Source organism: Piliocolobus tephrosceles, chromosome 20 (genome assembly GCF_002776525.5).
Source record: "Piliocolobus tephrosceles isolate RC106 chromosome 20, ASM277652v3, whole genome shotgun sequence".
NCBI classification, from domain to species: Eukaryota; Metazoa; Chordata; class Mammalia; order Primates; family Cercopithecidae; genus Piliocolobus; species Piliocolobus tephrosceles.
In genome coordinates, this window is record NC_045453.1 from 54328441 (window position 1) to 54339428 (window position 10988).

General features: G+C 40.5%; 1 pseudogene; it reads left to right on the plus strand.

Annotated features, from left to right (window-relative positions):
- Positions 1-6555: 6555 nt before the first annotated feature.
- On the plus strand, positions 6556-7020 carry LOC111546473 (annotated as a pseudogene).
- The last annotated feature ends 3968 nt before the right edge of the window (positions 7021-10988 follow it).

Genomic DNA, 10988 nt, shown 5'->3' on the forward strand with positions numbered 1-10988 from the left:
GAATCCTGGGACAGCCTGTAACCAAATATTTCAGCCACCTCCTCAGTTGTAATTGGGAGACTTTGCTCTTTCACATGCCTTTCTTGTTATACCTGAAAGTCCCACACCCTTATTAGGGAGGGATGTATTAACCAAGGCTGGAGCTATTATCTACATGAATATGGGGAACAAGTTACCCATTTGTTGTTCCCTACTTGAGGAGGGAATAAACCTTGATGTCTGGGCATTGGAAGGACAATTTGGAAGGGCGAAAAATGCCCACCCAGTCCAAATCAGGCTAAAAAATCCCACCACTTTTCCTTATCAAAGGCAATATCCCTTAAGGCCTGAAGCTCCTATAGGATTACAGGATATTATTAAACAGTTAAAAGCTCAAGGCTTAGTAAGGAAATGCAGCAGTCCCTGCAACACCCCAATTCTAGGAGTACAAAATCCAAATGGTCAGTGGAGACTAGTGCAAGATCTTAGAGTCATCAATGAGGCAGTAATTCCTCTATATCCAGTTGTACCCAACCCCTATATCCTGCTCTCTCAAATACTAGAGGAAGCAGACTCATTCACTGTTCTGGACCTCAAGGATGCCTTTTTCTGTATTCCCCTGTACTCTGACTCCCAGTTTCTCTTTGCCTTTGAGGATCCCACAGACCACATGTCCTAACCTACACGAACGGTCTTGCCCCAAGGGTTTAGGGATAGCCCTCTTCTGTTTGGTCAGGCACTGGTCTGAAATCTAGGCCACTTCTCAAGTCCAGGCACTCTGGTCCTTCAGCATGTGGATGATTTACTTTTGGCTACCAGTTCAGAAGCCTCATGCCAGCAGGTTACTCTAGATCTCTTGAATTTTCTAGCTAATCAAAGATACAAAGTGTCTAGGTCGAAGGCCCAGCTTTGCCTAGAGCAGGTCAAATATCTAGGCCTAATCTTAGCCAGAGGGACCAGGGCCCTCAGCAAGGAATGAATACAGCCTATACTGGCTTATCCTCACCCTAAGACATTAAAACAGTTGTGGGGGCTCCTTGGAATCACCAGCTTTTGCCGACTACGGATGCCTGGATACAGCGAGATGGCCAGGCCCCTGTGTACTCTAATCAAGGAGACCCAGAGGGCAGATACTCATCTAGTAGAATAGGAACCAGGGGGCAGAAACAGCCTTCAAAACCTTAAAGCAGGCCCTAGTACAAGCTCCAGCTTTAAGCCTTCCCACAGGACAAAAGTTCTCTTTATATGTCACAGCGGGAGCAGGGATAGCTCTTGGAGTCCTTACTCAGATTTGTGGGACAACCCCACAAACAGTAGCATACCTAGGTAAGGAAATTGATGTAGTAGCAAAAGGCTGGCCTCACTCTTTATGGATAGTTGCGGTGGTGGCTGTCTTAGTGTCAGAGGCTATCAAAGTAATAGAAGAAAAGCATTTCACTGTCTGGACTACTCATGATGTAAATGGCATACTAGTGCCAAAGGAAGTTTATGACTATCAGACAGCTGCCTACATAGATACCAGGCGCTACTCCTTGAGGGACCAGTGCTTCAAATATGTACGTGTGTGGCTCTCAACCCTGCCACTTTTCTCCCAGAGGATGGGGAACCAATTGAGCATGACTGCCGACAGATTATAGTCCAGACTTATGCCGCCTGAGATGATCTTTTAGAAGTCCCCTTAGCTAATCCTGACCTTAAGCTATATACCGATGGAAGTTCATTTGTGGAGAATTGGATACAACGGGCAGGTTACGCCATAGTTAGTGATGTAACTGTACTTGAAGGTAAGCCTCTTCCCCCAGGGACCAGTGTCCAGTTAGCATAACTAGCTAACTTACCTGAGCCTTAGTACTGGGAGAGGGAAAAAGAATAAATGTTACAGATAGCAAGTATGCTTACCTAATCCTACAGGCCCATGCTGTAATATGGAAAGGAAGGGAGTTCCTAACCTCTGAGGGAACTCCCATTAAATACCACAAGGAAATTATGGAGTTATTGCACACAGCACAAAAACCCAAGGAGGTGGCAGTCTTACACTGCCAGAGCCACAGAAAGGTGAAGGGGAAAAGGCAGAAGGAAACCGTCGGGCAGATGCTGAGGCCAAAATTGCTGCCAGGCAGAACTTCCCATTAGAAATACTTACGGAAGGACTCTTGGTATGGAACAACCCCCTCCAAGAGATTAAGCCCCAGTATTCCCCAACTGAAATAGAATGGGGACTTTCATGGGGCATTGTTTTCTCCTCCCGGGGTGGTTAACGACAGAAGAAGGAAAGGCACTTATACCCGGAGCCAGCCAGTGGAAAATACTTAAAACCCTCCACCAAACTTTTCATATGGGTATTGAAAACACTCATCAAATGGCCAAATCCCTATTTACAGGGCCAAATATCCTCCGGACCATCCGACAGGTAGTCGAAGCCTGTGATGTGTGCCAGAGGAATAATCCCTTGGTCCATCATAAGGCCCCTTTGAGGGAACAAAGAATAGGTCACTATCCTGGAGAGGACTGGCAGTTAGACTTCACCCACATGCCTAAGTCAAAGGGATTTCAATACTTGTTGGTCTGTGTTGATACCTTTACAAATTGGGTAGCAGCTTTCCCCTGCAAGACACAGAAGGCTCAGGAAGTGATTAAAGTCCTAATTCACGAAATAATTCCTAGATTTGGGCTTCCCCAAAGCTTACAGAGCAACAATGGTTCGGCTTTTATAGCCACAATAACTCAGGGAATTTCCAGGGTGCTAGGGATAAAATGTCACCTTCACTGCGCCTGGAAGCCACAATCCTCAGGCAAGGTAGAGAAGGCAAATGAAACACTCAAGAGGCACTTAAGGAGCCCCAAATGGGGCTCAGTCCAAGCCCATATGAAATGCTGTATGGATGATATTTTCTCACAAATGACCTCCTACTTGATCAGGAAATGGCCAACTTGGTCAAAGATATAACTTCTTTGGCAAAATATCAACAAAACCTTAAAAACCTACCTGAAGAATATCACAGAGAAAAGGGAACAGAGTTGCTTCAACCAGGAGATCTAGTGTTGGTCAAATCTCTCCCCTCTACCTCCCCATCTATGGACTCTTTGTGGGAAGTACCATACTCGGTAATCCTCTCTATCCCCACTGCAGTTAAGGTGGCAGGAGTGGAATCCTGGATTCACCACACCCGAGTTAAATTTTGGATACCCCCTGAGGAACCTTTGGGACCATCAACTCAGGAGTCCCAAGATCAGCCATACCAGCCTTGATACACCTGCGAACCACTGGAGGACTTGCATCTCCTATTTCAGAAGGAAACATCCCAGACTAAAAAGGCTCCTACCACTGATACTGAAGACAAACCCCTTCCTCCTTAAAAAAGATAAGGGAAAACCTGCATAATCTTTATCTTCAACACCTCTCTTTGCCCCTTTAATGGAATCCTTTTACTATTTCATCATATTATTAAGCAGCATTCTAACCATACTCTTTGCAATAGGACTATATACTGTAGCTCCTGCCAGGACAAAAATCCTAATCACATCAGCCTTCTTTCTATCTTCTTTCCTTCTGACCACAATTTACTCCTACCTTTAACTCAGCCTGAATAAAATGATCTCGTCTTCCAGAGCACCCTATTTATCTTCCTATTTACTCTTTGCCTATCTACTCCTCCTGCTTCCTTGGATACCTCATACAATCATCCCTCCCCTTCCACTAGCTCCTAATTACCTCTACAAGACTCTCAACTTAACCCACTCCCTGTTAAACCAGTCCACTCCTTCTCTGGCAAATGACTATTGGCTTTGTATCTCTCTATCAACCTCTGCTTATGTTGCCACTCCCATTCCAGCAAAAAATTGGGTCTTTACCAAATTAACCTACCACCCTCGTTATGAAGGAAAAGACTCTTTCTGACTTCTAAATATGCAATCATTAGCCGACTTCCCCATCTCTGATAGGACCAAGAATACCCTAACAGGATGTGCAATCCAACTTTTACATTCTTACATTTCCAACCTCACCTATTACACAAGCAATGAAAAGTCCATACGCGGCCCTGTAACTACGAATACCATCTTAACTTTCCAAGCCCCTTTATGCATCCAATGCAACCTGTTATCAGGCCTGCCCCTGGGGCACCTACTACCCCATCAGTGTAATCACACCCTATAGCTTCAAGCCCCAACTGATCATAGTAACTTCTGAGTCACCCAAACAGCTCCATTCAGATGGTTTGTCTGCTTCTCAGGGCCCCCCAAAATTATCACCTCCTCCCTACTTAACAAACAGTCCAGGTTTTGTAATGACAAACATTCTCCCTGTATGACCATTCAGCCCTGGACTCCCTGCAGCAGCGTCCCTACCACTAGTGAATGCCTTTTCATGCCCTCTTTCAATCACTCTCTCGAATGGTGCCTAGTAGACACAAAATGATTTTTTTCTCCAGTGGGAAAATAGAACATGAGGAGCCATTCAGTTTGCTCCCAATACCCCTTTCCAGCTGCTCACCGGAGCTACCTTGGCAAGTACTCTAGGAGTAGGGGAAAATGAAAACAACAAACTCACACACCTTTTTAATATACACAACCAATTCTGTCTACCAGTCAAGGCATATTCTTATGTGGAACATCGACCTATATCTGCCTCCCCACTAACTGGACAGGTACCTGCATCTTAGTCTTTCTACGTTCCAACATTAACATTGCCCCCGGAAAATAAGGCCCTATCAGTACCCCTCAAAGTTCAAGTCTGTCAGTGCAGAGCCATGCGACTAATACTCCTACTTACAGGATTAGGAATGGTTACTACTACAGGAACCGGAACAGCCAGTTTATCTACTTCATTATCCTACTACCACACACTCTCAAAGGATTTCTCAGACAGTTTGCAAGAAATAATGATATCTATCCTTACTCTACAATCCCAAATAGACTCTTTGGAAACAGTGACTCTCCAAAACCACTGATGCCTAGATCTCCTCACTGCTGAGAAAGGAGGACTCTGCACCTTCACAGGGGAAGAGTGTTTTTTTACACTAACCAGTCAGGGATAGTACAAGATGCTGCCCTGCATTTACAGGAAAAGGCTTCTGAAATCAGATAACACCTTTCAAACTCTTATACCAACCTCTGGAGTTGGGCAACATGGCTTCTCTCCTTTCTAGGTCCCATGGCAGCCGTCTTGCTATTGCTTGCCTTCTGGCCCTGTATTTTTAACCTCCTTGTCAAATTTGTTTCCTCTAAGATAGAGGCCATCAAGCTACAGATGATTTTACCCTAATGAGCTCAACTAACAACTTCTACTAAGGACCCCTGGACCAATCTGCCTGGCCCTTTCACTGACCTAAAGAGTTCCCCTCTGGAGGACACTACAATTACAGGGCCCCTTCTTCACTCCTTTCCAGCAGGAAGTAGCTAGAGAAGTCATCACCCAATTCCCAACAGCAGTTGCAGTGTCCTGTTTAAAGTGGGGGATTGAGAGGAAGCCAGCTGGACTTCCTGGGTTGAGTGGGGACTTGGAGAACTTTTCTGTCTAGCTAAAGGATTGTAAGCACACCAATCAGTGCTCTGTGTCTAACTAAAGGTTTATAAATGCACCAATTGGCACTCTGTAAAAATGGACCAACCAAAGCTCTGTAAAATGGACCAATCAGTGCTCTGTAAAATGGACCAATCAGCAGGATATGGGCGGGGCCAAATAAGGGAATAAAAGCTGGCCACCCCCAGCCAGCAGCAGCAACCCATTTGGGTACCCTTGCACTCTGTGGAAGCTTTGTTCTTTTGCTCTTCACAATAAATCTTGCTGCTGCTCACTCTTTGGGTCTGCACTACCTGTATGAGCTATAATACTCACTGCAAAGATCTGCGACTTCACTCCTGAAGTCAGTGAGACCACAAATCCATCAGGAGGAACAAACAACTCCCCACACACCACCTTTAAGAGCTGTAACACTCACTGCAAAGGTCTGCAGCTTCACTCCTGAAGTCAAGTGAGACCACAAACCCACTGGAAGGAGGAAACTCCAGATACATCTGAACATCTGAAGGAACAAACTCTGGACACCCCATCTTTAAAAACTGTAGCACTCACCGCGAGGGTCTGCACCTTCATTCTTGAAGTCAACAAGACCAAGAACACCCCAGAAGGAACCAATTCTGGACACGAGTTTACGATCCTGTAATGTTATTTTAATAAGAAAAATGGTAAGGATGTATTGCTAATGTAATTAGTAGTAAGTGGCATGTTCTTTGATAAAGTAAGGATATTTGCTGCCAATAGGCTTCTATGAATAACATCTTTTACTTGATCGGCTTTCTTGTTTCGGACATTTGCTTACACCTATTGCCAATATTTTTTGCTTACTACAAAACAATTTGATTTTATTTTAGAAAAAGAAAATCAGATGTATAGATAATTAAAAGTAGAAAAAAATGGGCTTTGCGTGGAGGTAGGAGTGGGGAGTGAAGTCTCATGAAAAGAGGTGGATGGCTGTGACAGAGCCTTCTGGACTGTGTGTGTCTGACGCTTGGCTGCCAGAGCCGCGGTCAGTTTGCTGAGCCCATTAATGCACCTGGCTGAGACACGCCGTCACCATGTCTCGCTACTTGTGTTCCCCCAACACATCTCTGCTCATCAGAAATGTGGCCGCGACATCAGGTCTTAAGATTTACAGAGTGAATTTGGTCACTATGGTCCTATAGTTGATGTGTATGTTCCACTTGATTTCTGCACTCGCCATCCAAGAGGATTTGCTTATGTTCAACTTGAGGATGTTTGCAATGCTGAAAACGCTTTACATAATTTAGACAGAAAGTGGATTTGTGGATGGCAGATTGAAATACAGTCTTCACACTATGATGATTATGACAGATACAGATGTTCTAGAAGCTGAAGTTATGAAAGGCGATCAAGAAGTCAGTCATTTGATAATAGTTTAGATCTAGAAATAGATCGACTGGAAGACCACGGCATAGCAGAAGTCATTCCGGCAATGATAGACCAAACTGCAGCTGGAATACCCAGTAGGTTCTGCTGACTACACTTCAAGAAAGATCTGAAAGTGGAAAAAGAACAAAAGAAGGGCGGTTCAAGCGACCAAAGGATGGGTGGAAGGTGCTGCAGTATGAATACTGTATGGATATTTTGACTCTAGTCAGAAAAGATACAAAAATGTTATCAAAAACTACATGGAATAATTGAAGTCCCTTCAAATTTGAAAGTAAGTATTTTAGGACAAATAAAAGGAAATTCAAGTTTGTACTTGTGGAAACTTTTTCCTCAATATGAATAGGTTTATATTGATTCATGGGTAACAGGTCCATAATAAATTATTGGAAACTAGAATGTCTCAATATCAAGGAAGATAGCCATAGTGTCTTACAGCGCCTCTGTTGGTCTGTCTCAAACTGAATTGAGTGGGAAAAAGTATGGTCCAATATAAAAGTTCCATTTTCACCATTATTGGCAAATCTTGCTTTTGTTTATTTTGGTGCCAGTGTTTTCTGTTTAATCATTTGCTGTGTTGGCACCTGCGTTTATTTACTTGTATACCACATGCAGTTTACATCTACCTAACTACTCTCCTTCCCAGGTAAATTCCAACTATATTTGATATCCAGCTAAGAGGGCCCATCTCTTCTCACCTCTTTCCTGGTCACTATGTTCATCAAATATTTATTGAGCCCTTACTGTGGGCAAAACATTGTACTGGATAATTGAGAAAAATAGATAATTCCCTTAATCAGTAAATGTCTACTGAGCACAGTCTAGAGAATTATTACAGTGTGGCATCGTTGTTTTGTTTGAGGTGTATTATTCATAACAATAGTTTTCATCATTCATATCCTAATATAATTATAGAACTCAATATACCATCAAAGATAAGCAATTGTGTGGTTATCTGCCATTTAGAAGTATCCCATATTTCTTTGATCCCATTATTATAAATAATGAAAAAATGATTTGTTTTAATCTGTAATAATCTGGTTTATTGTGCAGTGACTGTAATATACTAGAGTTAAATTGTTTACTCTGCCTCACCAAACATAAACTAGGAGATAACCCCCCAAATAAGTACTTAACTTTGCATTAGATATAAAGGAGACTGGGTGCTATAATTAGATTATTTTGAGGAAGAGCTGTTATCTCAACTGATTTAGTAAGTATTGTATTTGAGAAAATGTTGACCAAATTATACTTTTTAGTGATTTACATGTACATTTTATAGGGGACATGAACATGTTCCATGTATAGTGAATAAATAACTTTCTTAGTATCATAAAAAAGTAGAAAAATACACTCGAAATTCTACCATCTATACCATTATGTTTACACACACATACACTCACATATGCACGCACACACTTTTATTAGAATATGCATATACTATAATACTACCTTGAAATTATTCTTCATTTAAAATAAAAAAACAGTAATTATATTTCATGCCATTAAATGTCTGATGCTTATTTTACACAATAGTGACATAGTTACTTATGATTATGAAGTTTTTAGAACATTTGATACAGATTTATCATATATTAATATTCTAATTTTAGCATACTAACTCTAGAAGAATTTCTTTGAGAAATAATGAGTCAATGGCAAAATGCGGAAAATAATAGATGTAAAAGGTTACAGTGAGAATCTTTCTATTTGAAATAAGAGTCAGATATATACAGATGTTTCACTTTAATGTATGCCAATCTGCTGAGGAGAAGTCAGTCATAACTTTGGTTTGGAAAAGTGGGGAAAATGCTTGAATGTGAAGTCCCTGAAACATTTGTCATGCCACCAACCTCTTGAGGTCTACCTGAATGACTACTTCAATTCCGAAGATTCAAGGAGGCATTCTTGAATGTTCTGGATGGAAGAGTTAAACTCTTCATTCTTCTTTTGCTTGTCTTGTTCCTGAACTTCCTTCCCAGTGTTTCCTGCCTGGGGTCACCTCCAAACTAAATTGCTTGCATGGGAACTTAAAGTAAAGCATCTAGTTTTGAAAAAATATTTGGCATAAGAATAAGAATAAATTAAGTGTTTCTTGGAAATACATTAACAAATGACAGACAGAAAATGGAACTCCTATTGTGAATTAGTCTTCTCCATTAAGGAAAAGATTTTTTCTAACTGGAAGAAGTAAAATGAATATGGCAGCAAAAAACTACTGAGTGATGAGAGAGTTTGAGACCTAAGCCCTAGCTGGATTAAATATTTTTCCTTAATTTAACATGTCTCCATGCAGTGAGTATGGTATGCCTTAGACTATATTTTAGGCACTGTGAATATATTATTGAGATAGATCCAGGTCTATACTCATGAGAAGGGGTAGACAGAGAATTCCAAATAAAGTGAACAAAATATTACCTCCATAGGGTGATATGTTGAAATGAAGAAAATAAAGCAGGGTAATGGAATGATTCATGTATGTTTTCACTCACTTATTAATTAGTTCATTCATTCAATAAATATGTATTATCTAATAGTATAAGATAACTACATGCTAATTTTAAAGAAGTATCAGATAGGATTTCTGATAGAAGTCTGAACTATAAAAATTATGTATTGGCTTTCAAAAATGGTGATGGTGACTTATCATCGGATTACTGTCTTTTCTTTTTCAGCTTAATATGATATTCTAGAATAGATTATCATGCATGTGATTTATGTACCTTTGAAAAACAATATAGCTAATCTCTAGGAGCTAGCATACATTTGTTCAAGACAAATCATGCCAAATTCACATGATTTCTCATTTTGTTAGAACCTCTAGAGAACAGAAAATTCCATTCATAAAATACGTATCAATTGTTTCAATTACATCAATGCAACTGACAGTATTTTTTGCAAGAACGTCATACATAAATAGTAGATTGAAGGATAGAAGTGTTGATATTTAGTGTCTAAATATATGTCTGCTATGTGTTGGCAAATGGCTTTGTAGTTTTCTAATGGAGTTTGACTGTACTCTTAGCCCTGTTGACTCAGTATTTCTATGGATAATTTTGATAGAGCTTTAGAAGTGAGGATGCTTAGATGGCTAAAACTATAAGTGACAGACTCAAGAATAAAAGTAGTCAACTGACAGCAACACACTGAGCCAAAACTGTTGAAATGAGATTAAGCAGAAACAAGTTTCAAGTTCTGTTTAGGTTCAGAAAGTCAGCTGCATGGAGTGAGCTTGTTTGGCCACAGTACAGATGGCAGAGGTCTGGGATTTCCATTTGATGACAACCATAAAATAAGCCAATGGTATAATGTGGCTGTTCAAAAAACAGACCAGCACAATCTTGGGTTGCATTAATGAAATATTGTGTGTAGTACAATAGAGGCAATAGAAAAGACAATTTCACCAAATTCTGTGAGATGATTTATGGGATGAAGTGTCAAACTCGTTACATTGTATTTTAAGACTTCTCCAATTGGAATATGTTCAGAAAAAGACACACAGAATTTTGAAAATTCTCTTTTGAGGCAAGGCCAGAAGTAAAAGAGTATTGTTTTCCTTCAGGAGAAAAGACCAAGGAGATATTTACAGAGTGCTTTTGTCTACATGGCAAGCTTTCATGTTTAAGAAGTCATATAATGCTAATCTAGAATATTGGTTTAAAGTTAGAGAAATGAAAATTTTGATCTAACATGAGGAGCAAAATCGTGTTGTCCAAAACTATTGGTTTGTGGCTAATGTGAAGGAAGACACCTTGCACTAGAGGCATTTAATCCAAAAGATTCATCCTAGAGTAGGAACTTGGATTAGATGGTATATCAGTTAGTTATCTATCACTGCATAATGAATTACTTCTAAATTTATAGGCTTAAAAATTTATTTTGCCTTAGCTTTTATGGGTCAGGAATTCAGAAGGGTTTGTCTGGGTAGTTCTCACTTGGCGCGTCTCATGCAGTTGCAGCTGTGTATTGACAGTAGTTGCAACCATATAAAGAAGGCCATCAGAGAAATGCAAATCAAAACCACAATGAGATACCATCTCACACCAGTTAGAATGGCAATCATTAAAAAATCAGGAAACAA